This window comes from Haematobia irritans, chromosome 4 (assembly GCF_050003625.1).
Source record: "Haematobia irritans isolate KBUSLIRL chromosome 4, ASM5000362v1, whole genome shotgun sequence".
In the NCBI taxonomy this organism is placed as follows: Eukaryota; Metazoa; Arthropoda; class Insecta; order Diptera; family Muscidae; genus Haematobia; species Haematobia irritans.
In genome coordinates, this window is record NC_134400.1 from 62,806,885 (window position 1) to 62,834,523 (window position 27,639).

Consider the following 27,639-nt stretch of genomic DNA (forward strand, 5'->3'; position numbering starts at 1 on the left):
TTTTAAATGTCGTGACTCACGAAAAATATCGCGACTCACGAAAAATGTCGTGACTCACGAATAATTTTATGAGTAATTTACCTATAGAACCTGACTGAAAATATGAGCATGATTAAAATCGAGAGCGTTCTAAACCTTTTAACACTTAGGGTGTCACTAAAATTATATATGAATCGAACTCGTAAGCATTTTATGTTCGTAAGAAGGATTATTTTTGTGAGCGTGTTTTCCCGAAATTCGTTATTCACGCACCCTCACAAAGATACTATTTTCGTGACTCACGCCCACGCACGACATTGGTTTGGCTAATCACTCTCACGCACACTTACGCTGTTACCATCAGCGTGAGTCACGACAATTTCGTGTCACGTGCACACCTCTAGTTCAAACATGCTTTTTCTGTGCGCGAATCCTCGAACTCGACATGTTTGCCAAAATTCAGAACGAAGTTCTACTGCTTATTGCCTTAAAATTGTATCTTTACCAAGAGTATATATAGGGTCAAAAATCAATATTTTATTATGTTAAAAATACATAGACAATACAATTTATCAATTCAGCCCATATTCTAGTAAAACCTACTTTTTATATCACCGTGAAATTTCACCCATATAAATAAACTTTGAATGGCCTGAAATCCAGTACTTCGTTTTTCATTATCAAAAACCATAATGGAATCTAATTTGTCGAAATATTTCTTTAGTAACAAAGATATGAAGTGCCTTTCAAATTTTGTTTCGCCGGAGTCGGAGTCGAGCAAAATTTATACGACTCCGGCAAAATCTTCAGACTCCGGCTCCGACTCCACAGCCCTGATTGAAATTATGCTAAAGCTCAAGCCTGCTTCAACTGATGCATTGGAAGACAACATTGAATCAGTTATTCGTGAGATACCGAACGAAATGTTGAAAATAATCTGGAAACTGAAAAAAAATCCTATAGCTCTTACAAAATCACCCTTTACGTCACACGTCCTAAATTGAGCCTTTGAAAGTTTTGGGAAATATTGGATAATAGAGTCGTATATCTCTAGCGTTACCAATAACTTTGCGTCATATGGTACTAGAAAATTGATATTTGAAGTTCAAGTTTGGTTAAGCAATCGAAAAACGGGGCTTCGACATCAATCAGTACAATGATTGTAGCACTGGTTGTAAACTTCTCTCTTATCAGTTAATCCTGCCCGATTCTATGTTCAGCCCAATGACAATCGTTCTCCGTTTATAGCCGATTCCAAGGGCGTTTAACATTACGGTGAAACCATTATAGAAGTCATGAAAACTGACATCAGCCTTTCTGGTGTTGGGCCCCAACCCGGATTGAATCCACAGCCCTCTGTATTCAATGCATGAATGCTAACGAGAAAAGACGACTTGGATTTTTGTTTTTGGCAAAATAGAAGAGTATTTCGACGTTGCCAAACTACACTGATAGAAAAAGTTTCGTTATATTAACGAAATGTGTCATTAAAAGTGAGCCAACGAAAGAAATTCGTTAATACAATGAAATGTTTCGTTATTATGACGAAGTTTCTGTTGCTCAACGTAACGTTTCGTACTATTAACAAATATTTTCATTGTATTAATGAAAATGTTTCGTTATATCAATGGAAAATTTTCATTGGCTCAATTTTATCGAAATTTTCTTTGTGTGTAGACAGAAAGAAATATCTGTAAACTGATGCTAAATGTAATTTATTTTTATTGCACACAAATATATACGTCCTTAAATTCGGCCACCATGAAAAATATATAATAGTTTATTTTGCGGGTCACTTATATTACTAGAAACAGTTGGTACGCTTCCCGAAGTTAAATTTAAAGTTTCTACATAAAGATTATATATGTTTGAGTTTTAGAGAAATCTTAAACATCTCGTTTAAGCGTGCAAACAAATCCGATAAAATAATAATATTTCAAACAAAATTAAATAAGATTTATTTTTTGATTGAAATTTATTGCCAATATCAATTAATTATTTAATTGAATCAATCAAATAGTTGTAAATACCTGTAGATTTGCAAATTCAAGCAAATCGGATAAATACTACGGATTCTATATATCTCGATGTGTTACAAATGGAATGACTAACTTATATACCGGTTTAGATTTCTAAACATGTATTATTTGCGATATATATTCAGGATATATAAGTTTTATCACAGGCAATTAAAATAAAAACCTGCGATTAGTTTAGGTTAGGTTAGGTGGCAGCCCGATGTATCAGGCTCACTTTGACTATTCAGTCCATTGTGATACCACATTGGTGAACTTCTGCCCGATTCCATGTTAAGCTCAATGACAAGGGACCTCCTTTTTATAGCCGAGTCCGAACGGCGTTCCACATTGCAGTGAAACCACTTAGAGAAGCTTTGAAACCCTCAGTGGTAAAAAGTACAAAGTAATTTGTTACGTATGCTCTTATATTACCTATCTTACCGTCTAAGAATATTTAGATTGTAGCTAGTTTAAGATTTAGTATGTAAGGTTGACTTTTTTTAGAATAACTCAGTGTCTTACAACCACTCAACGAGTACAGAGTTGTTTTATGCTTTACAACCACTTCCACTGTCCTATCGTGGTAAGTATGAAAAATATTTGGTTTTAGTTTAGTTTTGTTATTTTGTCAAAATTTTCCACATCCCCATGTCATTTTCGTTATCCCAAATATGTATCGAAATATTTTTTGAATTCGTTTTTCTTTTATGGGAAGGTGTAATTTACTAAATGGTAACTAAAAAGTGTACGAGTTTTTAAAATGAGGATCTTCAAAAAAGTTGAGTACAGTTTATATCAATTTTCGCACGAGTTCATTCGCTTGTCCATTAAAAGAGTTTACTTTTCTCTTTGTATTTTTCAGAATGTAAAGTGCAATTTAATTTCAATAGTTTTGCTTCTTCATACATTATTCCATAAAACAAATGTACGCTTACATAATATATTTTTTATTAACTATTTGTTTTTAAGTTATGATTTTTTAATAATGTTCATTAACTATATCATAAAATTCATGAACCTATACATAATATATCTATTTGGGCTCTCTTGTGTCCAAATATTCCTAAGGTTAGCTCAGACATAATGCCATTGCTATTAGCTTCTCTAGCGGAAATTAATTTTGGTTGTTTGTGGTTGTAAAAAATCGATCCAAAGGAAGAATGGAATTTGGGTGAATTGTGACTCGTGCCAAACGCATGTCTCAGCAGCAAAAAGAATGCAGCGGGCAGGCATAACTACAGTCCGATGAAATTTCTGCTGCAACGTCATCTTAAACCTGAAGAACAAACGAGTTGCAAAAATTGGTTGCTCATAGCCAGGATCTGTGTCTCTCAAATGAAATGAACGGCTAAAGACGGAAGGTCAGATGGATGTAATATTTCGCGCTACCTTCTGCGCTTGGTTGCTCAAGCACTACGCTCTATTTCGATTTAAAACTTATAGATGGCCAACAAGGCAACGGGCAACGCATCCCATCCCATTCCATTGCATTCTCGATGGCCGCGTTTATGAATGAGTTTTACTACTTCATTAAACGTTATGCACTCTGCCTTTTTATGGCATCCAGTGCAGCAGTACTCCGCATCAGCCCTATGTGTGGGGATGAGAGTCACGACCCACCGTATATATGCATGTGGCCAGAACTGGATGGATGGCTATGGAGAAATCAAGTGTAAAAGCATAAACAAAAATCGATTATCGCTCCAAAAGGTATTTTCATTTTCATTATTGTTATGATTTTGTGCTGTATTTAAATTCTTTAAGCTGTCTCTTTTGGACTCGTTTAATTTATAGCTGCTAAGGGAGAAGGTAGCTTTGCTTTGACTTGCAGTCTTAACTTGGAGCGATGCATTGTGACTGGCAAATTGTGTTCTACACACACCGAACAGATGTATGGATACTGGTACAAATGAAATGATCTGCATATTCAAATCAGTGAAGCTCCTTTATCCCTTCGTTGACGCGGAAGAATGACTCGACCGTTTCTTGTGTTGAATGATGATCGGGCTTCGTTGAATGGCTAAGAGTGCACCTTTGCGTTCCTCGTTCGTTTGCCTCGATTCAGTCTGGTCCAGTATCAATTTCAATCCGAGTGGGTGCTGAAATTAATTTCATCGGAAGTGAATTTGCGAGAGAGTATACAAGTCTTGATTAGTTTTCCGTTTTAGGATTGCATCGTTGTTTTTTTGTTCTTCTGAAATTTAAATTAAAATCGCATCCAGTTTAGATGAGATTGAGTTTGTGACGTTGTTGGTTTCCTTTTTAATTCTATATGATCCGCATTTTGGGACAGGATATAAAAAACATGGAAACCGCGCTTATCACATTTGAAAACAGTTCTCTCATTCACAGATAATTGGTGTAGTCCCTGGAAAGCAAGTCTCTATCACTTTCTTGAAGGTCTGTATCATATTCTGGACAACAAAAGTGTCCAGCTTTTGTATTAGAGTGAAATTGTGATCTTTAGTAATGTAACTGGGAATTTCATTGTGAGTCGATTTATAGATGGAAGTGAACAATTTTAAGCAGTTAAATTCATAACTGGCATATAAATATATAGGCAGGCTTACGTAGCAATAACGCAGCTTACAAAAAAATATTTACGAAATTTAATACAAACATTTAAAGACATACCGATTTTTTCCAATTAAAAATATGAATTGAAGACTTTATAATTTTTTAACTAATTATAATGAAACGTCTCAAACTTGGACACTCTGAAAACCGGAGACCTCACTAAAGTGGACAATTGTCGTGAGACGTTTGCTATATTAACACATTAAAATTAACTTCTTTGTGGGGTATCATTGAAAGAGGTTTGGGAGATAAACCGCATTTCCATATTTAAGAACATTAAGGGCTACATATTTATCGGAGTTTTATTATAATCTTAACAGAAATGTTTTATATTAGGAGCTATAGTTTATTCTGCACCTACAGAGTTAGTATGCCACTAAAAAAGAGGAAATCGCTCAATTAGTGTGAGTAATAAATACAAATTTGTACAAATTGGGAAATATATTCATATAAGAGGTACATGTAAGTCTAACTACGATCGGCTAATAGATCAAAATTTGACATTTGAGTAACATTGGTTATATAAATCGAGCGATACATATATATGAATCTGAACGGATTTGGATGATATTTTGCAGGTTTGGTTGATACCACAGAAAGTTACCTTGTGCTAAATTTCAATAAGATCGGTTAATAAGCAATTTGGAAAATCGGGCGATGCATATATATGGGAGCTATATCTGAATCTGAACCGATTTCGATGATTTTTTGCACATATGGTTAGTACTATAGAAGATTAGATTTGACCACCTTTGAATAAGATCGGTTGATAAGGGGATTTGCATTGGCTATACACGGCAGTGGTTAGACCTATAATGCTATATGGTGTTGTAGTCTGGTGGCCGGCACTTCAGAAACCGACTTGTTTAGATAAAGTTCAGCGTATGGCGTGTTTGTGTATTTCAGGCGCATTCAGCAAGACAGGAACAAATTCCCTTAATGTCGTGCTGCATCTATTGCCTTTAGACATTTTGGCCAAACAGTCAGCTGCAACAACGGTTGTGCGGTTGCGCGAACTATCGCTGTGGTCGGAAAAAGGTTACGGTCACAGTTCTGTCCTCAAAACAATGCCAGATGTGCCTAACGTAGTGGATTACACTTTGGCGAGTCCACTTTTCGACAAAAAGTTTGAGACTCTAATCCCCAACAGTGAGGCGTGGTGCACACAGACCCCGGGGAATAAAGAATATATAGATTTCTACACTGATGGCTCAAAATTGGATGGACAAGTGGGGTTCGGAGTATATTCTAATGATCTGGAACTTCGAATAGCGAAAAGATTACCTAATCACTGTAGTGTTTTTCAGGCTGAAATATTAGCAATAAGAGAGGTGGCGAATTGGCTGAGAAGTAATGTTCCAAAAAATGTGGGCATTAATATATACTCAGACAGTCAACCTGCAATAAAATCCTTGGACTCTGTGTTCCTCAACTCGAAAACGGCCATCGACTGCCGCAAATCTCTCAATGAGATGGCTGAGCAGTACAATATTCACCTAATATGGGTGCCTGGCCATAGGAACATACCGGGGAACTGCGAAGCGGATGAGTTGGCAAGGCTAGGGACTACCTTACATATTCCAGGGGAACTAGAATTTGTTGGTATGCCCCTAGCTACCTGCAAGCTCATGCTGCGTGAGAAGGCTGTTATGATGGCAAATGTTCGATGGGAGAATTGCAAGGGTTGTAACGACACCAAGCAAATATGGCCCCATTTCAACTTAAACCGCACACTAGATATGCTAATGTTCTCGAGACGTCAGATATCACTCCTGATATCTGCTATAACGGGTCGCTGCCTGATAGGCGATTTTGCAAAAACTATTGGCGCGAAGTATAATGACTATTGTATGAGCTGTCATGATGCGGAGGAAAAAGAATCAATTAAACACCTCTTGTGTGAGTGTCCTGCATTTTGTGTAAAGCGCAAGCAACTTTTAGGAGCATATAGCTTCAGATTACTGGCGGATCTGGAAAACGTTAACTTAAGCAGTCTGCTACTGTTTTTGGAACAATCTGGTTGGTTCAACAAAGAAAAATAATCAAGAAGGTTCAGCGGTTAAAACTAGAAGTGCCCATATGTAATAGGTACTTTTAGTTAATGTGGTATCACAATGGACTGAATAGTCTAAGTGAGCCTGAATCTTAATCGGGCTGCCACTTTAACCTAACCTAACCTAAGGGGATTTATGGCCAAATTTGGCAAAATCAGGTAATACATATATATGAGAGCTATGTTATGTGTAAATCTGCACCGATGAAACTTCGATGCAGACTTGAAGGTTGATGAAATAGATTACTTTGTGTCAAATTTTACAACGATCAGTTAGTAAAACAGCGCAACGTGACCCCATTTGTCAAAATCGAGCGATACATTTATATATGGGAGCTATATCTAAATTTGATCCGATTTCCTCTAAATTAAATACTAAATTTCATCAAAATCGGTTAATAATTGCGACCGGAATCCTGCGAGCAACCAATACATGGACAGACGGACGGACACCAAGGCTAGATCGACTCAGGATGTGATTCTGAGTCGATCGGTATATATAGTTACGAATTAGATATTTCTAGATTTAAGTTTATTTAAATTAGTTTCCGTTAATTGAAAAATTCAAATTGTAACGATTAGATTACGTCATCACTTGTCAAAATCAGTTTTCTCTTTGTATTCTTCAGAATGTAAAGTGCAATTTAATTTAAATAATTTTTTCTTCTATACGGACGAAAAAGACTGTTTTTCATATGTTTGGGTGTAAAAATTATATGTGTGGAACTCAAATTGTTAAACACAATATTTTTAAGTGCAAGCATATAATGTTCATAAACTAGCATAACCTGTTTGGGACATATATGTTAATATGTTGGAACATATTATGTTTGGGGCATAAAATGTTTGTAAATATAGTATGCTTGGATACAAACATATATTAAGTTAGAAATAGACTACAAACATAAATGTATTTAGAAAGAGAGACATAAAGTGTACACAAAGAAAATTTCATTAAAGATTTGAAAAATACTATGTGTGGATATAAACAAGTATAAATTTACAATATATATATATATATATATATATATATATATATATATATATATATATATATATATATATATATATATATATATATATATATATATATATATATATATATATATATATATATATATATATATATATATATATATATATATATATATATATATATATATATATATATATATATATATATATATATATATATATATATATATATATATATATATATATATATATATATATATATATATATATATATATATATATATATATATATATTGTGATATAAGACTTCGCCAAAAATTGTATATGCTTAAGTAAAAATATTAAAATTAGTATTCGGAGAGAAAATTCATTCGGAACCAAGAGAAAAGACATTTGAAAAAAAGAGCATGAGTTTTGTTTTACGGGCACAATTTTTTTTTTGTTTCGTCAAAACAAATCGGAACGTAGGACTAGTAAGTCAAAATATTCAAACAAAGGTAATTAAAGGGATCTTCATAACAACTAACGAAAGGGCGCTATACACTGAAAAAAAACATGCCCGGTTCGAAAGATTGTGTTTCTACTTTAACAATTTTGGTATTGATTCCGAGCCACTGAAGCGGAGAATTCAAGTAAGGATACTTTTAAGACACAATTCTCTTTTAAATGTGGGTTTTGTGTATTTGACTCTATGAAGCAAATTTTAATTTTTCGCTTTTTCAGCTTTTTTCATATGCTATAAAAAGTCCGTTAAAAACACGACTTCCAGTAGAAATTATGTTATGTTTCAAGTAAAAACGTCTTTAAAATAAAGTGTTGAAAAACATGTCCTACTTTTTAACGATTTTTGCTTTGTAGTCAAGATGCAAAAATGCAACAAATTTAAAGACAATTTCATTAATTTTAAAGAATTTTTCTCAATTATTAAAGTCAAGTTGACCTTAATCCAAAAATTTTTTCTTTCATGTTATGATACCTATTTTAAAGTCAAATCACTTAAGAAAAAAACGTTATATTAGGGAAGTGCGTCTTCTAAGCTAAGCAAAATTTGTATTCTTATTTTAAGGACATGAAATCTTTGGTCTCATGACAATATTTTTTCAGTGTACTCTTTTTAGACATGTGACAGTAAAATGAAAACATTGGGAAACAGTGAAAAAAATTAAACAGTAAGATCTATAAAAACAAAGTTTAGTTCCTCTTTATTAATAAGTAGTCCAAGCGGAGTTGACGGATACTTTCGAAAATAAAAGCGGACATAAAGTTCGAGTTTTGCCACTAAAATTTTTTCTCATTTTAGCGGCAAAACTCGAATCGGTAAAACCAGAATAACATATTAATTTTTTTCGCAAATTGTATTATAACTTGGTGGGGAATGATCCAAAGCAACAATTGAATAAGTTTATTTTCTTTAAAATAAATTATTAAAGAAAGCAAACAATTGTTCAAACCTAAATAAATTTATGTGTTGGTTGCAAAAGTATTGTTTAGAATTTAAATATAAAATGCTTTTGAATGGTTATCGTTAACTTTAGGATTCGATGGAAAAATATTTATATATATTCGACTTCACGTTCTTCTTTTGTAAGATTTTTTGAATTTCTTCGAAAATTTCAAACTTGTATACAAAAATGATTTGAACTCAGTCCATTTCGTTTATATCAAGCACTGTTCTTTTCTGACTTTAAGTCTTTTAAAAGACACACTTTACAGTTTCGTAGTAAAAGTTTAATGTAGTAGTATGTAATGTTGAAAACGTTTTCGGGATATTCCGAACGTATCTGGAATATATGTAAAAAAATATATGTAAAAAAAAATGGTGTCGGTCGAAGCAGGGATCGAACCCAGGACCCTTGGCATGCAAGGCGGACGTACCAACCACTGATCCACGTCGCCAACAAATGTATGTTTAACAATGTTATGTTTGCATCGGCTCGTGGGCGTCGCAAGCTATGCTATATAAATATAGCTTATAATGATAATTATCTCTTGATTACCATAACAGCTACGTAGCCCAGTGGATAGTGTGCTGGCTTACAAACTGTTCGAATCCCCGTCCGGCAAAAGGTAAAATTTGAAAAAATTATCAAATTGAATAATTTCTTCTACAATGTACAGAAAAAGGTGCTAAGAACTAAAAAACTCGTGGAAGTGAGAAAAATGTGAGGGAATATAAAATTAGGCAGAAAAAAATTTTTGAGCACAATCTTTTTTGGGAGACAATTCGTCTAAGCGTATAATATATTTGGATTCAAAATGTTTCCAAACATATTATATGTTCACATAATAACATATAGTTTTTTTGGAAGAAAACATTATTGAATTTGGATGGAAAAATACATAATGCTTGGAACTTAGACTACCCAAACATATTATATTGTTTAGACCAATATGCTTTCAAACATATTATATATTGGAAGAAATCAAATATATAAATGTTTGGGCAATACCCAAAAATGTATATGCTTGAAGCAGAATGTGTTTGGGAGTATATGTTACACAAGCGATTTTTTTTTTGAGGGTGTATATATGCAAAGTTTATTATATTTTATTGTTTAAATAAAATACAAATTCTTTAATCGTATGTAAACTTGTGTGAGACTGTCAATGTGCTTAGAAGGACAGACCGAGAGAGTATAAAGAAAAACTAAAGATAGTGAATGAGAGAGATAATGAAAGACATCAACACAACACAGTGAGTCTAACGGCCATTTTCATGTATCTCCGTTAGACTTTAACTCCCAGTTAACAGAAAGTAAAATCGAAATATCGTCTCTCCGGTTAACTTTAACTGAAAAACTATTAGCAGTTAAGTTCTTAACTGGCATATGGAATATATAACATGATGACAGACATGTCCATAGTACGGTTTAAAAGTTCATTAGCTAACGTAGCACTAACGGAGCTTCCTGAAAATGGGGGTAAAAGTCCAACATGAAGAAGTATGTAAAACGTAAATGTTCGTGATTGATTTGTTGTTGACTTTTATATTTTCTTTATAAATAAATATGGAGTATAACATTCAAATAAATTATAAATTATATTTTTTAGTAATCTAACACAAGTATTTTTATTGCATTTTGTTGCAAGTAAAAACTGGAAGTAACCAATTGGCGCCTTAAAAATATATAGCCTAAGGTGAAACATAATATGTTTAAACAATACAAACAATATTTTGTTTGGACAAATTCTGAAAATATATATGCTTGAAGAAGAATGTGTTTGGGAGTATAATGTACAGAAGCGATGTTTTTGAGAGTGTACATATGAGAGAAACGCTTTGTTGTAGTTCTCTCACGCTGGGTGAGCCCCGGTATTTTTGGATATATTATGTAAGAGTTCATGAATTTTATGAAAAACAATTATTCACTAAAAAATATATTCTATTATTCTATTTTTATTTTCAAAAATGTAGAAATTTATCTACAATTCATATTTGTTTTTGTGGAGTAAATAAAAAAAAACAAGAAGCCTTCAAAATGGCTCCTCTACACTGAAATATATTTTGTCGTGAGGTCATTATATTATATTAGAGAAATGCGTCTTCTATGCTTGGCAAAATTTGCATTTTTTTTCGACAAAATTTGTACCATTTATAAATTTTTACTCTGTTTTTAACCAATTTGAAACAAAAAAAGTTAAAATTACCCTTTAAAAGTATGAAAAAACCAAGTTATTAAAAATGAATTAAAAGAACTTATTGGTTAGTTAAAATAAAGAACATCATTGGGAGTGCATCTGCTGGAAGTGCTTTTAAAGTTGTGCCTTTGGAAGAACTTCCACATTTTTTGCTGGGATTGTAAAGGGATAATTTTCCATTGATTCCCAGGATTTTTCTGAATAAGTTGACTGAAAGAATCTAACAAAAATGTTACATATATCCAAGTCTTCAACTGCCACTTTCAGTCCAAACCTTAAAGCTTTAGGAAATCCACGTGAAGTAGGTTAGGTTAAAGTGGCAGACCGATTAAGATTCAGGCTCACTTAGCCTATTCAGTCCATTGTGATACCACATTAACTAAAAGTACCTATTACATATGGGCACTTCTAGTTTTAACCGCTGAACCTTCTCGATTATTTTTCTTCGTTGAACCAACCAGATTGTTCCAAAAACATTAGCAGACTGCTTAAGTTAACGTTTTCCAGATCCGCCAGTAATCTGAAGCTATATGCTCCTAAAATTGCTTGCGCTTTACACAAAATGCAGGACACTCATAGAAGAGGTGTTTAATTGATTCCTTTTCCTCCGCATCATGACAGCTCATACAATAGTCATTATACTTCGCGCATATAGTTTTTGTAAAATCGCCTATCAGGCAGCGACCCGTTATAGCAGATATCAGGAGTGATATCTGACGTCTCGAGAACAGTAGCATATCTAGTGTGCATATTTGCTTGGTGTCGTTACAGCCCCAGCAATTCTCCCATCGAACATTTGCCATCATAACAGCCTTCTCATGCAGCATGAGCTTGCAGGTAGCCAGGGGCATACCAAAAGACTCTAGTTCCCCTGGAATATGCAAGGTAGTCCCTAGCGTTGCCAACTCATCCGCTTATCAGTTCCCCGGTATGTTCCTATGGCCAGGCACCCACACCCAAAAAAAAATGACCCCACCGTGGAAGAAAATGTAGGTTTATTTTAGGAAATTTTAACTAAAATAGTTTTCTAATTGCAACATGTTACAAATAAGTTCATACTTTTTGTGAAATTGAAGAAAATTTTTTTAAAAATAATTATTTTTTTTTCTGTTGTTTAAGAAAATTTCATCTGTTGGAAGAAAAAATTGGATCTAAAAATTGTTAAAATGTCTTTAGCGCTGTACGAAGTTCGAGACAGGTACAATTTTAGTAAAATTTACTCATTTGAGAATCTTATGAACTAAATTTAAGCAAACTTCTACCATTTTAGGAAAATATGAACTATTTTATTTTTTAGTAAAATTGTGCACTATATTGTATACAACTTTTTTTCTGATTTTTAGTTCACATCATTAAAGTTAGCAAAAAATTATTCAAATAAGGAACATTTACTCATATTGTGCAATTTTTAACTAAAATCAACTAATCTTCATGAACTAAAATAAAGTTCAGTTGGTTTTAGAGCCCCTTATTTCTGGGTGCATATTAGGTGAATATTGTACTGCTCAGCCATCTCATTGAGAGATTTGCAGGTTGACTGTCTGAGTATATATTAATGCACACATTTTTTGGAACATTACTTCTCAGCCAATTCGCCACCTCTCTTATTGCTAATATTTCAGCCTGAAAACACTAGAGTGATTTGGTAATCTTTTCGCTATTCGAAGTTCCAGATCACGTGAGGTACGTTTTGAGTTTACAAAATTATAAAACTTCTTTGGGTTAGCTCTCGATAAGCAATTCTATTTTCTAAGTTATATTCGGATCTTACTAACGAATATAAAGCAAAATCGGAAGAAAGACCTGTACGTTTGAATATTTTGTATAGTTTATTCTTTCTGTTCTTTAATCTTTTTAAATTAATTGTGTTCCATGGTGGTCCGAGAGAGTTTATGGTGGTCCGCCAGTAACAACAAAAGTTCAAATTACCCAAATTACTTTTAAAGTTGTGCGTTAAGAAGAACTTCCAAATTTTTTTGCTGGGCTGGGTCTGTTGGAACCATAACAGAACGCCTTAGCACATTCAGCCACAAACGCCATTGAGCACGATGCATCAAAACGTCTATTCAAATGTTTGTGATATGAACCTAATATGACACCACGGAATGACATTCTAATTACTTCTTGACATGTTCTTTATTATTATCAATGAAAAAATAAAGAACGCTAGTTCAAATCTCACCATTTGTATAAATATATTTTTTCATTAAAAATCAACAAAAAATTTTAAATTATCGTAATTTGCAAAACTTTCTCAAAATAACTTCCATGGTTGTGAAAAAGTCAAACGGCACAGATTCAAATCCCACCGGGGGTGAAGTTTTTAATTTTTTTTATTAATTTTTTACTTTTTTGTTGATTTTCTATTCTTTTTCGCGATATTTAATTGTACAAAACTTTTATATTCACTTAAAACGGCCTAATGTAGAACTTTCTAAGACTTGTCCAATGGGACTGCATCGGAAATGGAAAAAATCGATAGGGGATCCCGGGATGTGGTTTAAGAGAAATGCTTGTGGACTTGGGATGTGGTTTAAGAGAAATGCTTGTGGACTTGACTTGGGGTGTTTTGTGTTACTCTATTTATTCATACATGGGACGTGGTTTTATGTGAACATAAAATGAAGTGTATTTTTATTTGCAGTTACATGATGTGTCCGTTTGTACATTTGATGGGGGCATGACGAAAATATGGAATGATTACTTATTGTTGATATGGAACTAAAAATAGTGTATGAAATAAGTGATGTTTGCTTGCACGAAATAATAAATATTTATGTTTATCTCGTTTTGTTTTTGTGTGATAAACCCTGAATTGTGTATCAACTGGCAAAAAAGGCTATTAGATGCAAAATGAATTATCATATAATACGAGCTCTTTTTTTTATATAAGAGAATTATGCTGAACTAAATCTAAAACAATATTTCAATATTATTGAAAATGGTTGAATTTTTGTCACTTTGCCATACAGCGTATACAAGCATTCCAAAATAGGACGCATCCTTTTTTTAGATTATTTTGCCGTTGACAAATTTCCATTGTAAAAAATACATGTACACACAAAAAAAAGTTTGCTTGGATCAAAAGATATTGACCTTCCCTTAAGGGTTTCGGTATTGATTCCGAGCCAAGGATGCGGCTTCTTTAAAATAAAGAAATTTTTTAGCGACCTACACGCAGAGAAGAAACATGATTGTCACAATCATATTCGAAGAGCAAAATAATATGATAGGAGCTATTTTTGCGGCAATCATGTAACATTTTCACCTGCAACCATATTGGCTCAGTGAACATGGTTCTAAGAAAAATAAAATTGTCCTCATCTAAAATGTTATTATATTGATAAAAAGAATTTTGTTTCCATTGACCATTGTCACGATCTAAAATGTTATGGTATTCGTCAAAAATGTTTTTCTTCCAGTTAAAAGAACATGGTTTTATGAAAAAACCTTTTTCGTCGTCGAAAAAAGGACGCCACTTGAGAAAAGAAAACACAAAATTAACTTTATTTATTTGTTTTTATTTATTTATAAACTAATTCATTGTTTATTTGTATTTACTATGTCGTGCAAGCAAACATCACATATTTTTACACATTCTATTTTGGTTATATTTCAACAATAAGTAATCATTCCAAATTTACTTCGTGCCTATCAAATGTACCAATGCAGACATCATGTAACTGCAAATAAAAATAAATTATACCATATATCAAAATGCAGAACAAAAAACAGGTACATTTTTTTCAACTACACTTTCCTTTTTTGTGTTCACATAAAACCACGTGCCACTTCTGAGTAAATGAATTAACACAAAACACAGTAATTCCGTATTCTCCGTCCATTCCAAGAAACAATCAACACACGACTGACGCGCAAATTGAAAATCGTGTGTACCTGCTCAATGTTTTTATAAAATTTTTTTCGCTGCAAAAAAATTAAATGGTCACGAAAACAATGTATGGTCAACAATGGTCTTTATGGCCATGTAATGGTTCTAGACATGTCTATACGTAAGCTATAAAAATATTTTTCTCTCTGCAAAAAAGGACAAAAATTGAATGGTCAGGTACATGATTTTCCCGACCATATAATGGTCTCAAATTCTATCATTTAAATAATAGAACATGTTTGCGGCATTTGAGAACCATTTAAATGCTTATTGCCAACATATATTTTTCTCCGCTCGAAAATTATTATTACAAAGACAAAATATATGGTTTTCGCGACAATTACATGCTCTATATAAGCATTAAATGGATGCGGCAACCACGTCCAAACATGTTTTTCTGTGCATGTATCTGGCTTTAAATCTTGGACCAATAAAATTAAAATTAGGATACAGATTTCATTTATCAAATGTTCATTATCTTGTTGAGGTTTATTAATAAAGGTACTCACGTATAAACAAATGCCACTTTAAAAATCTAAAATATAACGGATACTTCAAAGTAAAAAATGTTTCCTTAATTCCAAAAAAACTTCAAACCAAAGACGCTAAATCCTCAAAGTAAGTCTTAGCCTATATTTGAAGCGTTCTTAACTTAAACCTAAAGTTTCAATATTTCAGTTAATTTAAGGACTGTTTCTTTAAATCAAAAATCTTTACTTTAAGGAAAATTAGACTAAGTTCAAAGACATGGGACTTTAACGGAGGGACGCAAATTTACAAAAGTTGTGTCCTAAATTTAATGAAAAAAATGTTTGAAGCAAAGATAATCAACTTTATTTTAAATAAAATTTCATTATTTTAAAGCAATTTGTCCCTAATATTTTGTAGATTTCGCATCCTAAAATTTAGGTTGCGTAATCTGTAATATATCTTAAATATTTTTTCAGGGTTCAGTTACTGCATTATTTAGGCTTGACGTTTCATTAGCTTGTTTCAAACTTTTTTCAAATCGTGCATTTATGCACTGAAAAAAATATTGTCGTGAGGTCAAAGATTTCATGTCTTTAAAATACGAATACAAATTTTGCTTAGCATAGAAGACGCATTTCTCTAAAATAAAGTTATTTTCCTTGTCCAAAAGTCGATAAACTTTTCAATGAAGTCGTATTGTCTTTATAATTAAGTGATTTGACTTAAAAATGGGTATCTTAACATGAAAGAAAAAATTTATAGGCTAAGGTCAACTTGACTTTAATAATTCAGAACATTCTTTAAATTTAATGAAATTGTCTTTAAATTTGTTGTCTTTTTGCATCTTGACTACAAAGCAAAAAATCTTTCAAATATAGGACATGTTTTTCAAAACTTGATTTTAAAGAAGTTTTTACTTCAAACATAGCATAATTTCTACTGGAAGTCGGGTCCTAATTTGGAAAATAAAGTTGCCATTAACTCGTTTTTAAAGGACTTTGATAGCATATGAAGAAAAAAAAACTGAGAAAGCGAAATATTAAAATTTGCTTCCTAGAAGCAAGTACACAAAACCTAAATTTAAAAGAGAATTGTGTCTTAAAAGTATCCTTACTTGTATTCTCCGCTTCTTTGGCTCGGAATCAATACCAAATTTTTTAAAGTAAAGACAAAATCTTTGGAACCGAGTATGCTTTTTTTTCAGTGTGCATATAATTAAAGAAGTAAACATTTTTGCACTACCTTTTTTGTAGGGTGTTATAAGTATTATCCATCAAAGGAAAAATCATGAGGATCGGTTCATATTTGGGATTGCTAAAAAAAATCATACACCCGAGGTGACCAACTTAGGCCAGAAAGAAATCCCTCAACTTTCCCAAAAAAAAAAACTAATGTACACGCAAAGAAAAAAAAAACGTTTGGAAAACGTGTACCGAAAACGTTTTTCTTTTGTTAGAGTTTTTTGAATTGCTTCGAAAATTTTAAACTTTTATCACCAAAAAAATTCGTTTGTTACAAAATTTTTATTTTTTCAATAAAAAAAGTTATTTTTGAAACAACAACACAGTCCATTTCGTTTATATCAAACCGACTTTACATCTTTAATAAGACACAGTTTACAGTTCAAAATTTAATATACTACAATGTAATGTTGAACATTTTTTCGGAATCTTCCGAACATATCTGGAATATATGTAAAAAAAAAAACAAAAAAAAAACTTTGGTCGAAGCGGGGATCGAACCCACGACCCTTGGCATGCAAGTCGGACGTAGCAACCACTGCTCCACGGTGCCAAACGAAATGTTTGTTTCTGTTAAATAAACTTTGTTTATTCGGTTCGTGGGCGCCGCAAGCTATGCTATATAAATATAACTTATATGGATATTTATCTATTGATGACCATAACAGGTACATAGCTCAGTGGTTAGTGTGTTGGCTTACAAAGTGCATGGTCCGCGGTTCGATTCTCCGTCCAGCCGAAAGGTAAAACAATTTTAAAAATTTATAAAATCGTATAATTTCTTCTACATTGTTGGTATTACAGAAAAAGGTGCTAAGAACTAAAAAACTTCGTGGAAGTGAGAAAGATGTGAGGGAAAATGCAATTAGCCAGAAAAAATTTTTTTTGAGTTAGTCTTTATGAAATTGTTTTTACATCCTGGAAAAGAATAAACGTTTATCACAAAAAGTATATACTTTTCTTCCAAATGCACTTCCTTTCAACGAAAAGCAAATGAGAAACGAACTTTGTTTGTCTATAATTTCGTTTGGGAGGAAAGAATTATTTTTTTGCGTGTAGACATCTTTAACCATTCGAAAGTTGAAGAATTTTTTTTTCGAGGAAAGTGATTTGGAACCATCGTTCAACGCCGCATCTAGCTTTTCTCGTGTGACACCACAGCAAAATCGACAATTGAAGATTGTAGAGCTTTTTGGGGAATTTTTTCACATAGTTTTAAAAGTTAGAATAACTTACCTCTTTCTAATACAATATCATTTGCTTACTTCCTACAAAATGCTTAAATTAATATCACTGTTACAAAAATATGTTTTTCATATGTTCCGATATAAACAAAATGTGTTTCTGGCACAATTTTTAAACACAATATATTTAAGTGCTAACATGTAATGTTCCTAAACTAACACTAAATGTTTGGGACACATATGTTAGAATATGTTATGTTTGGGGCATGAGTGTTTCATAAAAATAATATGTGTAAATGTAAACATATATAAATTTACAAATTTCGAGTAAACATATATATGTTGTGATATTTTATTCAGAAAGCGACAGAGAGAGGGAGAGAGTATAGAGAAAGAATTATGGGCACAACTTTTTTTTGGTTCGTTAAAATAAATCGGAACGTACGAGGAGTAAGTCAAAATATTCAGGCACAGGAAATTAAAAAAAAAAAAAAAACGGTGGAAAATATACAAAAGTTAAAAGCTCAGTCCATTTCCTTTATATCAACCACTGTTTCTGACTGTAAATCTTTAATACCCACATTTCGAAGTTTCATTATACAAATTTAATATAGTATAAATATAAATGTGTAAATTAAAAAAAAATTAGAGAAGCGATTTTTTCTGAGGGTGTACAAATGAAAGAAAAAAATACTTCAATGTTGTTTTAATTATCGGGTTATTAACCACGCCTCAATATACAACCGTAACAATGTCTTCGACAATTTGATGCAACTCTCAACATCTCTTTTGGACTACAACAAAACTAAAATGAAGCAAATTTATATTTCCAGTAGGGTACTAATGGAAAAATGAATATGCCACCCAAAGATTATCTGATTTCCCAAGATGTCTAAATTCTTCCCCTTTTTATACCCTCCACCATAGGATGGGGGTATATTAACTTTGTCATTCCGTTTGTAACACATCGAAATATTGCTCTAAGACCCCATAAAGTATATATATTCTGGGTCGTGGTGAAATTCTGAGTCGATCTAAGCATGTCCGTCCGTCCGTCCGTCTGTCCGTCTGTCCGGCTGTCCGTCCGTCTGTGGAAATCACGCTAATTTCCGAACGAAACTAGCTATCGACTTGAAACTTGGCACAAGTAGTTGCTATTGATGTAGGTCGGATGGTATTGAAAATGGGCCATATCGGCCCACGTTTACGTATAGCCCCCATATAAACCGATCCCCAAATTTGGCTTGCGGAGCCTTCCGGAGCAGCAAAATTCATCCGATCCGGTTGAAATTTGGTACGTGGTCTAAGTATACGGTCTCTAACAACCATGCAAAAATTAGTCCATATCGGTCCATAATTATATATAGCCCCCATATAAACCGATCCCCAGATTTGACCTCCGGAGCCTCTTGGAGGGGCAAAATTCGTCCGATCCGGTTGAAATTTGGTACCTGATGTTAGTATACGGTCTCTAGCAACCATGCAAAAATTGGTCCATATCGGTCCATAAATATATATAGCTCCCATATAAACCGATCCCCAGATTTGACCTCCGGAGCCTCTTGGAGGGGCAAAATTCATCCGATCCGTTTGAAATTGGGTACCTGATGTTAGTATACGGTCTCTAACAAGCATGCAAAAATTGGTCCATATCGGTCCATAATTATATATAGCTTCCACATAAACCGATCCCCAGATTTGAATTCTGGAGCCTCTTGGATGAGCAAAATTAATCCGTTCCAATTGAAATTTAGTACATGTTGTTAGTATATGGTCTCTAACAACCATGCAAAAATTGGTCCATATCGGTCCATAATTATATATAGCTCCCATATAAACCGATCCCCAGATTTGACCTCCGGAGCCTCTTGGAGGAGCAAAAGTCATCCGATGCGGTTGAAATTTGGTACATTTCAATAGTATATGGCCTCTAACAGCCATGTAAAAATTGTCAAATTTTATTACTATAGAAAGTTTTGTCAAAATTTCATTTCTATAGAAAGTTTTGTAAAAAGTTTATTTCTATTGCAATGTTTGTCAACATTTTATTTCCATAGAAAATTTTGTCAAAATTTTATTTTTATAGAAAATTTTGTAAAAAATTTATTTCTGTAGAAAATTTTTTCAACATTTTATTTTTATAGACAATTTTGTCAACATTTTATTTCTATAGAACATTTTGTCAAAATTTTATTGCTATAGAAAATTTTGTCAACATTTTATTTCTATAGAAAATTTTGTCAAGTTTTTATGTCTATAGAAAATTTTGTCAAAATTTTATTTCTATAGAAAATTTTGTCAAACTGAATTATATACGTATTTAATCGGCCTTTTTTTTTGTTTAATATATACACCTTATGGACTAACTTACAATTTAGAAGACAGTGTTAAAAAGTTTTACGATACCTTGCCATCGGCAAGTGTTATCGCAACCCAAGTAATTCGATTGTGGATGACAGCCTTTAGTAGAAGTTCCTACGCAATCCATGGTGGAGGGTACATAAGATTCGGCCTGGCCGAACTTACGGCCGTATATACTTGTTTTCTAATAGGCTCATGAGTTTAGGTTCATACATGTATGAGAGAGTTGGGAAAAAAATGGGTATGATGTTACGAATCTAAAAAAGAAAAGAAAATGAAGAATTTTCAATTTGGTTAATAGGCCTGTTTCTGCACTCTTTTCATTCAACATTTATGCCAAAAGAAATTACTTCAAGTAAATTGTGTTTATTTTTATTTTGTTGAGTATTTATTGGTACCGTATCTTTACAAATTACATTGCCATATAAGACATAATGACTAATATGGTTTATTTATAATTATATGACGATAAAAATGGCAATTTTAACGGCTAAAATGGAACTTAATACCCACCTTAAGTCATTAAATCATTAAGAGATGTCTATTATGCTCCCTGGTGTTCTTTCTGCGTTAAGTTTTCTACAGTTTTCTGAGAAAATAGGAATTTTTACTTTACAGTTTTAATTTTGGAAACACGCCCGTAGTAGCGGCCAATTCAAAATGTTTTCCTTTTTTAACCTCTTTATTTGTCAATTGTTGTTTTTTTATCTCTTTTTGTTCGTGTTTTTGTCTAAACGAAAAATTTTAGAGTCACAAATTATTATACATTATTGGTCCCCCGAACACAGCTATTTAGACACATGATTGTTACGAATACAATTTTAAAGAGGAATTGGAGAAAATGTTGCAAAGAAACCTTCGAACAAGCAAAATAGATAACGAACGTGTGTGAACCTAAAGTCGTGCACTTTTATCTATTCAAGAACAAGAGGCAATTTGGACATCTTGTTATAATCACAGTCTTTGATGCCACCCATCAACCTACACGTTTTTTAATGTGCGAGCACCATCTGTGAACGACTTTCGTCTGATTTTGCGTACAGGGTTGATTTTCAACACTACGTATAGTTTGTATAATTTACTGGAATGACAAATGAGTATATATGTAGAAAGTGATTGCATAAAATTCGAAACGTAAATTCGAAGTTTGCGAACTCCGTAACCTTTTGGGTGCAGTGTTGGATTTTACATCTGGTTTATTTTTTCGAAATTGGAATTCATGGGCGTACATATCCAAGCGGGACACAAAAAGCAATTTAGCCTAGTGGTCTCGTTCATGAGGATAACATAAGCGAACAAAGGCCTCTGGGGGAAGGCTTTAGAGCTGCAAAACTATCAACAGTCGCTCTATTCGATAGTTTCCTTCAGCACTATCGAACTATATTAGAATTAAAACAAAACACACCCACTATTTTTACGAAAACAAATATGTTATTTTACAAAATAAAATCTAATTCAAATAAATAAAAGAAACAGAAAACAAAATGGTTATTCTAATGACTTAGTTTTTGAAATCATTAGATGTCCCAAATACTATCAGGTTTAGGTTATAGGATTATTGTGTAATTAAATGATTTGTAAAAAAAACATTCCTGCCAACATTTTTTTTTAATTTGACGGCGATTCTGAGAATCCCCATCACGTCGTATACGATATCCAAAACTCGTCGGAAAAGCGCCGTCACTATTGAGAAGCTGTACGACGCCAAGTTACTGCAAAAAAAAACATCGCATGAGTGCAAGTATCAGGTGCCTTTTTAGATAAATGTAGAACGACGCCAATAAGATCCCCTTCAAACTATTAGAAAAAGTGCATTTTAGGATAGTTGTAAAGGAATCATTGTGACCAAGTAAAATATGAGTGTTTAGATGTTTATTAATTGAAATAAAAATTTATAAATTATTCCATGTATAACATTAATAGTGGCAATTGATTTATAAGTGGCAATTCTGCTATATTCGGCTGATGCTCTTGGTTTGCGCTTGGTGTTTCACAAAATATAAAATGGCTCTTGTAACAATAGTACTTTCATGTACATTTTGTAGCTTTTGATATGATTCCCCCATCACAGTTGGCGATTGCTGTAGTGTCACTTACGAGTCTGTGGTAGCGATGAGGTTGAATTGGAACTTTGAAATGCTGGCAGGGTTGGAGCCAAATCGTGGCCATTTTAACCATACAGTAGTCCATTCTTAATATTTTTGGAAATCGTACGAAAATTGTCTACTGCTTTAGTTCATATTAAACTTAAATATACGGTCATTGAACTTTATACCCACGTTTAGTTCATAAAATGTTTGAGACTTACTTAAAAAAGGAATATTTCAGTGGGCTGTGGAAAATTTCGCAAAAATGTAATTAAAAACAAATATTTTTTGCAATGAAAATAAGTTAAAATTAGTGTTAGTTTAACTACGGATATGTCATTTATCCGATACTATCGATAGTCGTTATAAGCTATCGATAGTGACGTCAAAAAATAACTATCGATAGTTTTGCAGCTCTAGAAGGCTTAGCTCACCCCCAGAAAAAGATTAGCCCCCCAGAATTTGAAAAACTATTTGCGATTTTCCATTGTATATTGTTACTGTACTATAGATAGAGGGGCAGTGTTGGATTGTAAACATGAGGTCTGCGAATCAAATCCGCATGGATAAAAATTATACGTATATACTGTAGATATTTAGTGTAGGCATCTGGCTATTTTGTGTTACTCTTTAACTCATCCTCTTACTTATTCAATATTGGAGTTTTTTTTTTCAATAGTCTCATGAGATTGCGTATATTACTTTTATATGTGAAAAATTGAAAAATAATTTTCAATATAAAACGACTGTTGCACGCGGATTTGATATGCAGACCTCATGATAACTATCCTCATGCACTACACACAAAAAAAATTTTTGATTTCAATCACGAAAATCGCGGATTCAATCATTTTTTTAATTGAAATGTCTTCAATCACGAAAATGATAGCATCAATCACCCATTTTGATTGAAAACCAACACGATTTTTAATTAAAAATTTAATTGACTTTTGTCACGGAATCAATTAATTGTGTGATTGAATCAATTAAAAACGTGATTGATTTTTAACATAAAATTCAATCATAGTTTTAATTGATCAATTAAAATTTTAATTAATTTCGCGACAAAAATCAATCAACTATTTGATTCATTCAATTAAATAATTAATTGAAATTGGCTATAAATTTCGATCAAAAAATTTATATATTGCGACCTCAAAATCGTATTTAGTTTTTTTTCTTTTGAAATAAAAGAAAATATGTGTTTCTTATAAAACATATTTAATATTTTATTATTTTTTGAATTATGCAATAGACATATAATTTTGGTTCTTGTCATTTGTATTTTGTTCTAACATAACTTACAAATACAACTACTATCAATAACAACTATAGGGTGAAAAAATAAATTATATAAATCATTATCTTCCTTATAATAATAACCGTGTTAGCATGTTCCTTCTAATATGTAGATGCGCCTAGATTTCCAATAAATCAGCAGCCTGTAAGCTAAATTAGTTTTTCTGAAAGTAAACAGAATAATTCGAATTTCATTTTGTTCAATTAAAAGTTAATTTTGTTAAACATTACCTGCATAGAATATCAAGTTCAATTCATAGTTCCAGGTTGCAGATTTATAATCTTCTTTTGCAGTTGTAGTCTTTTAGCATAAAAATGTGTATTAAGGAGCTCGGTAATTTAATTTTAGTAACAATTCCTTTCCAAAATTTCCACACATTAAAAACGTCTATTAAAATTTGAACCAATCAAAGACAAAAATAATGGGAAAGCAATGTAATATTTGGTATTATATTGATGATACTTTGCAAATTCTGGAAATAGAAAAAAAATATAAATGGAAAATACATATATTTATTATTTTCTGATATTTTTCATATTTTTAAATCCAAAAGAAAGAACTTTTTTACCATTACATAATTCAGCTCATTAGTTTATATACCAGATATACTGCTCTCTACTTGGGTTCAAACTGAAACAGGCGGGTAAAACAAAAATGCAATTTAATGCCAACGCTACTTCGCAACTTCAAGGTGAATCTTCCCACCAAACCCATACCGCCACTTTTTTATTGCAAACATATTATTATATATTTGATAAAATGATGGAGTTGATGGGATTGATTGGTCAATTTCACGAAATAAAATTGGTCACTAAAATAAATGAATAAAAAATATATTATTTTAGTTCGTTTAATGTAAACAGGCTTCAATGGAAAACGGTATTCACATTTCACAATTTCTTACCTTCAATAAACGTAGATTGTTTTCCATTTTTACAATGCCACAAAACACAAACACAGGTAATTTCAAATGCGTTCTGTCATATATTTTTTTCAAACCTTTACCACGTGGCCGTTTGTTGTTGCACACTTTATTTATTTCAACCCTTTGCTATGATTGGTTGTTGCGTTCAAAATATTTATGCACACATTTTGAATGCAGCAGACAGAATGTCGCCAATCATGTTTTTCAATTTACGCGAAAAACAAAAACCCAACCGTTCGTTACGAGTTACTTCCACAGACTGATCTCTCCATCATACATTGTTGAATAAAAACCCATTCTCTTGTTCTCTTTTCGCTCTTTCCATTGCTCAAAATTATTCAGTTTCAATCACAAAGGTGATTGGATCAATCACATGTGTAATTGGAAACGGAAAAAATTTCAATCACGTTTGTAATTGAAAATTATTTCCGAATTGATTAAGAAATTGATTGAATCAATTAATATTTTAATTGGAAACGTAACAAATATCAATCATTTTTATACCCTCCATCATAGGATGGGGGTATATTAACTTTGTCATTCCGTTTGTAACACATCGAAATATTGCTCTAAGACCCCATAAAGTATATATATTCTGGGTCGTGGTGAAATTCTGAGTCGATCTAAGCATGTCCGTCCGTCCGTCCGTCCGTCCGTCCGTCCGTCCGTCCGTCCGTCTGTTGAAATCACGCTAACTTCCGAACGAAACAAGCTATCGACTTGAAACTTGGCACAAGTAGTTGTTATCGATGTAGGTCGGATGGTATTGAAAATGGGCCATATCGGTCCACTTTTACGTATAGCCCCCATATAAAGGGACCCTCAGATTTGGCTTGTGGAGCCTCTAATAGAAGCATATTTCATCCGATCGGGCTGAAATTTGGTATATGGTGTTGGTATATGGTCTCTAACAACCATGCAAAAATTGGTCCACATCGGTCCATAATTATATATAGCCCCCATATAAACCGATCCCCAGATTTGGCTTGTGGAGCCTCTAAGAGAAGCATATTTCATCCGATCCGGCTGAAATTTGGTACATGGTGTTAGTAGATGGTCTCTAACAATCGTGCAAAAATTGGTCCACATCGGTCCATAATTATATGTAGCCCCCATATAAACCGATCCCCAGATTTGGCTTGCGGAGCCTCAAAAAGAAGCAAATTTCATCCGATCCAGCTGAAATTTGGTACATGGTGTTGGTAGATGGTCTCTAACAATCGTGCAAAAATTGGTCCACATCGGTCCATAATTATATGTAGCCCCCATATAAACCGATCCCCAGATTTGGCTTGCGGAGCCTCAAAAAGAAGCAAATTTCATCCGATCCGGCTGAAATTTGGTACATGATGTTGGTATATGGTCTCTAATAACCATGCAAAAATTGGTCCACATCGGTCCATAATTATATATAGACGCCATATAAACCGATCTCCAGATTTGGCTTGCGAAGCCTCAAAGAGAAGCAAATTGCATCCGATCCGGCTGAAATTTGGTACATGATGTTGGTATATGGTCTCTAAGAACCATGCAAAAATTGGTCCACATCGGTCCATAATTATATATAGACCCCATATAAACCGATCTCCAGATTTGGCTTGCGAAGCCTCAAAGAGAAGCAAATTGCATCCGATCCGGCTGAAATTTGGTACATGATGTTGGTATATGGTCTCTAAGAACCATGCAAAAATTGGTCCACATCGGTCCATAATTATATATGGACCCCATATAAACCGATCTCCTGATTTGGCTTGTGAAGCCTCAAAGAGAAGCAAATTTCATCCGATCCGCCTGAAATTTGGTACATGATATTGTTATATGGTCTCTAATAACCATGCAAAAATTGGTCCACATCGGTTCATAATTATATATAGCCCCCATATAAGCCGATCCCCAGATTTGGCTTGCGAAGTCTCCAAGAGAAGCAAATTTCATCCAATCCGGTTGTAATTTTGAACATGGTGTTAGTATATGATCTTTAACAACCGTGCCAGAATTGGTCCATATCGGTCCATAATTATATATAGCCCCCATATAAAACGTTCTCCAGATTTGACCTCCGGAGCCTCTTGGAGGAGCAAAATTCATCCGATCCGGTTCAAATTAGGAACGTGGTGTTAGTATATGGTCGCTAACAACCATACAACAATTGGTCCAATCACACAAAAATTGGTCCATATCGGTTCATAATCATGGTTGCCACTAGAGCCAAAATTAATCTACCGAAATTTTATTTATATAGAAAATTTTGTCAAAATTTTATTTCTATAGAAAATTTTGTCAAAATTTTATTCGGTTCATAATGAAATGTTCATCATCGTCAAAATTTTATTTCTATAGAAAATTTTGTCAAAATTTTATTTCTATAGAAAATTTTGTTCAAATTTTATTCGGTTCATAATCATGGTTGCCGCTCGAGCCAAAAATAATCTACCAAGATTTTATTTCTATAGAAAATTTTGTCAAAAGTTTATTTCTATAGAAAATTTTGTTACAATTTTATTGCTGTAGAAATTTTTGTCGAAATTTTCTTTCTATAGAAAATTTTGTGAAAATTTTTATTTCTATAGAAAATTTTGTGAAAATTTTATTTCTATAGAAAATTTTATTTCTGTAGAAAATTTTGTCAAAATTTTATGTCTACTTTGTCAAACTGAATTATATACGTATTGGATCGATCTTTTTTGATTTAATATATACCACGTTTGGACTTACATACAATTTAGAAGATGGTGTTAGGAGGTTTTAAGATACCTTGCCATAGGCGTTACCGCAACTTAAGTAATTCGATTGTGGATGGCAGTGTTTAGAAGAAGTTTCTACGCAATCCATGATGGAGGGTACATAAGCTTCGGCCTGGCCGAACTTACGGCCGTATATACTTGTTTTAATTGGTTTTTATTCGGATTTGATTAAATAATTAATTGAATCAATTAA

At 32.9% G+C, this 27,639-nt stretch overlaps 1 protein-coding gene and 1 long non-coding RNA gene across 3 annotated transcripts in view; one reads left to right on the plus strand and one right to left on the minus strand.

Annotated features, from left to right (window-relative positions):
• TfAP-2 (transcription factor AP-2) overlaps positions 1-27,639 on the plus strand; it is a 158,078-nt gene that overhangs the window by 20,137 nt on the left and 110,302 nt on the right. The gene's annotated exons all lie outside the window — the stretch shown is intronic.
• On the minus strand, positions 23,747-24,407 carry LOC142236695 (uncharacterized). The gene is made up of 3 exons (XR_012722161.1): positions 24,346-24,407; positions 24,008-24,249; positions 23,747-23,940 (listed from the first exon to the last, which is right to left on the minus strand). It is a non-coding gene; the product is annotated as an uncharacterized LOC142236695 (long non-coding RNA).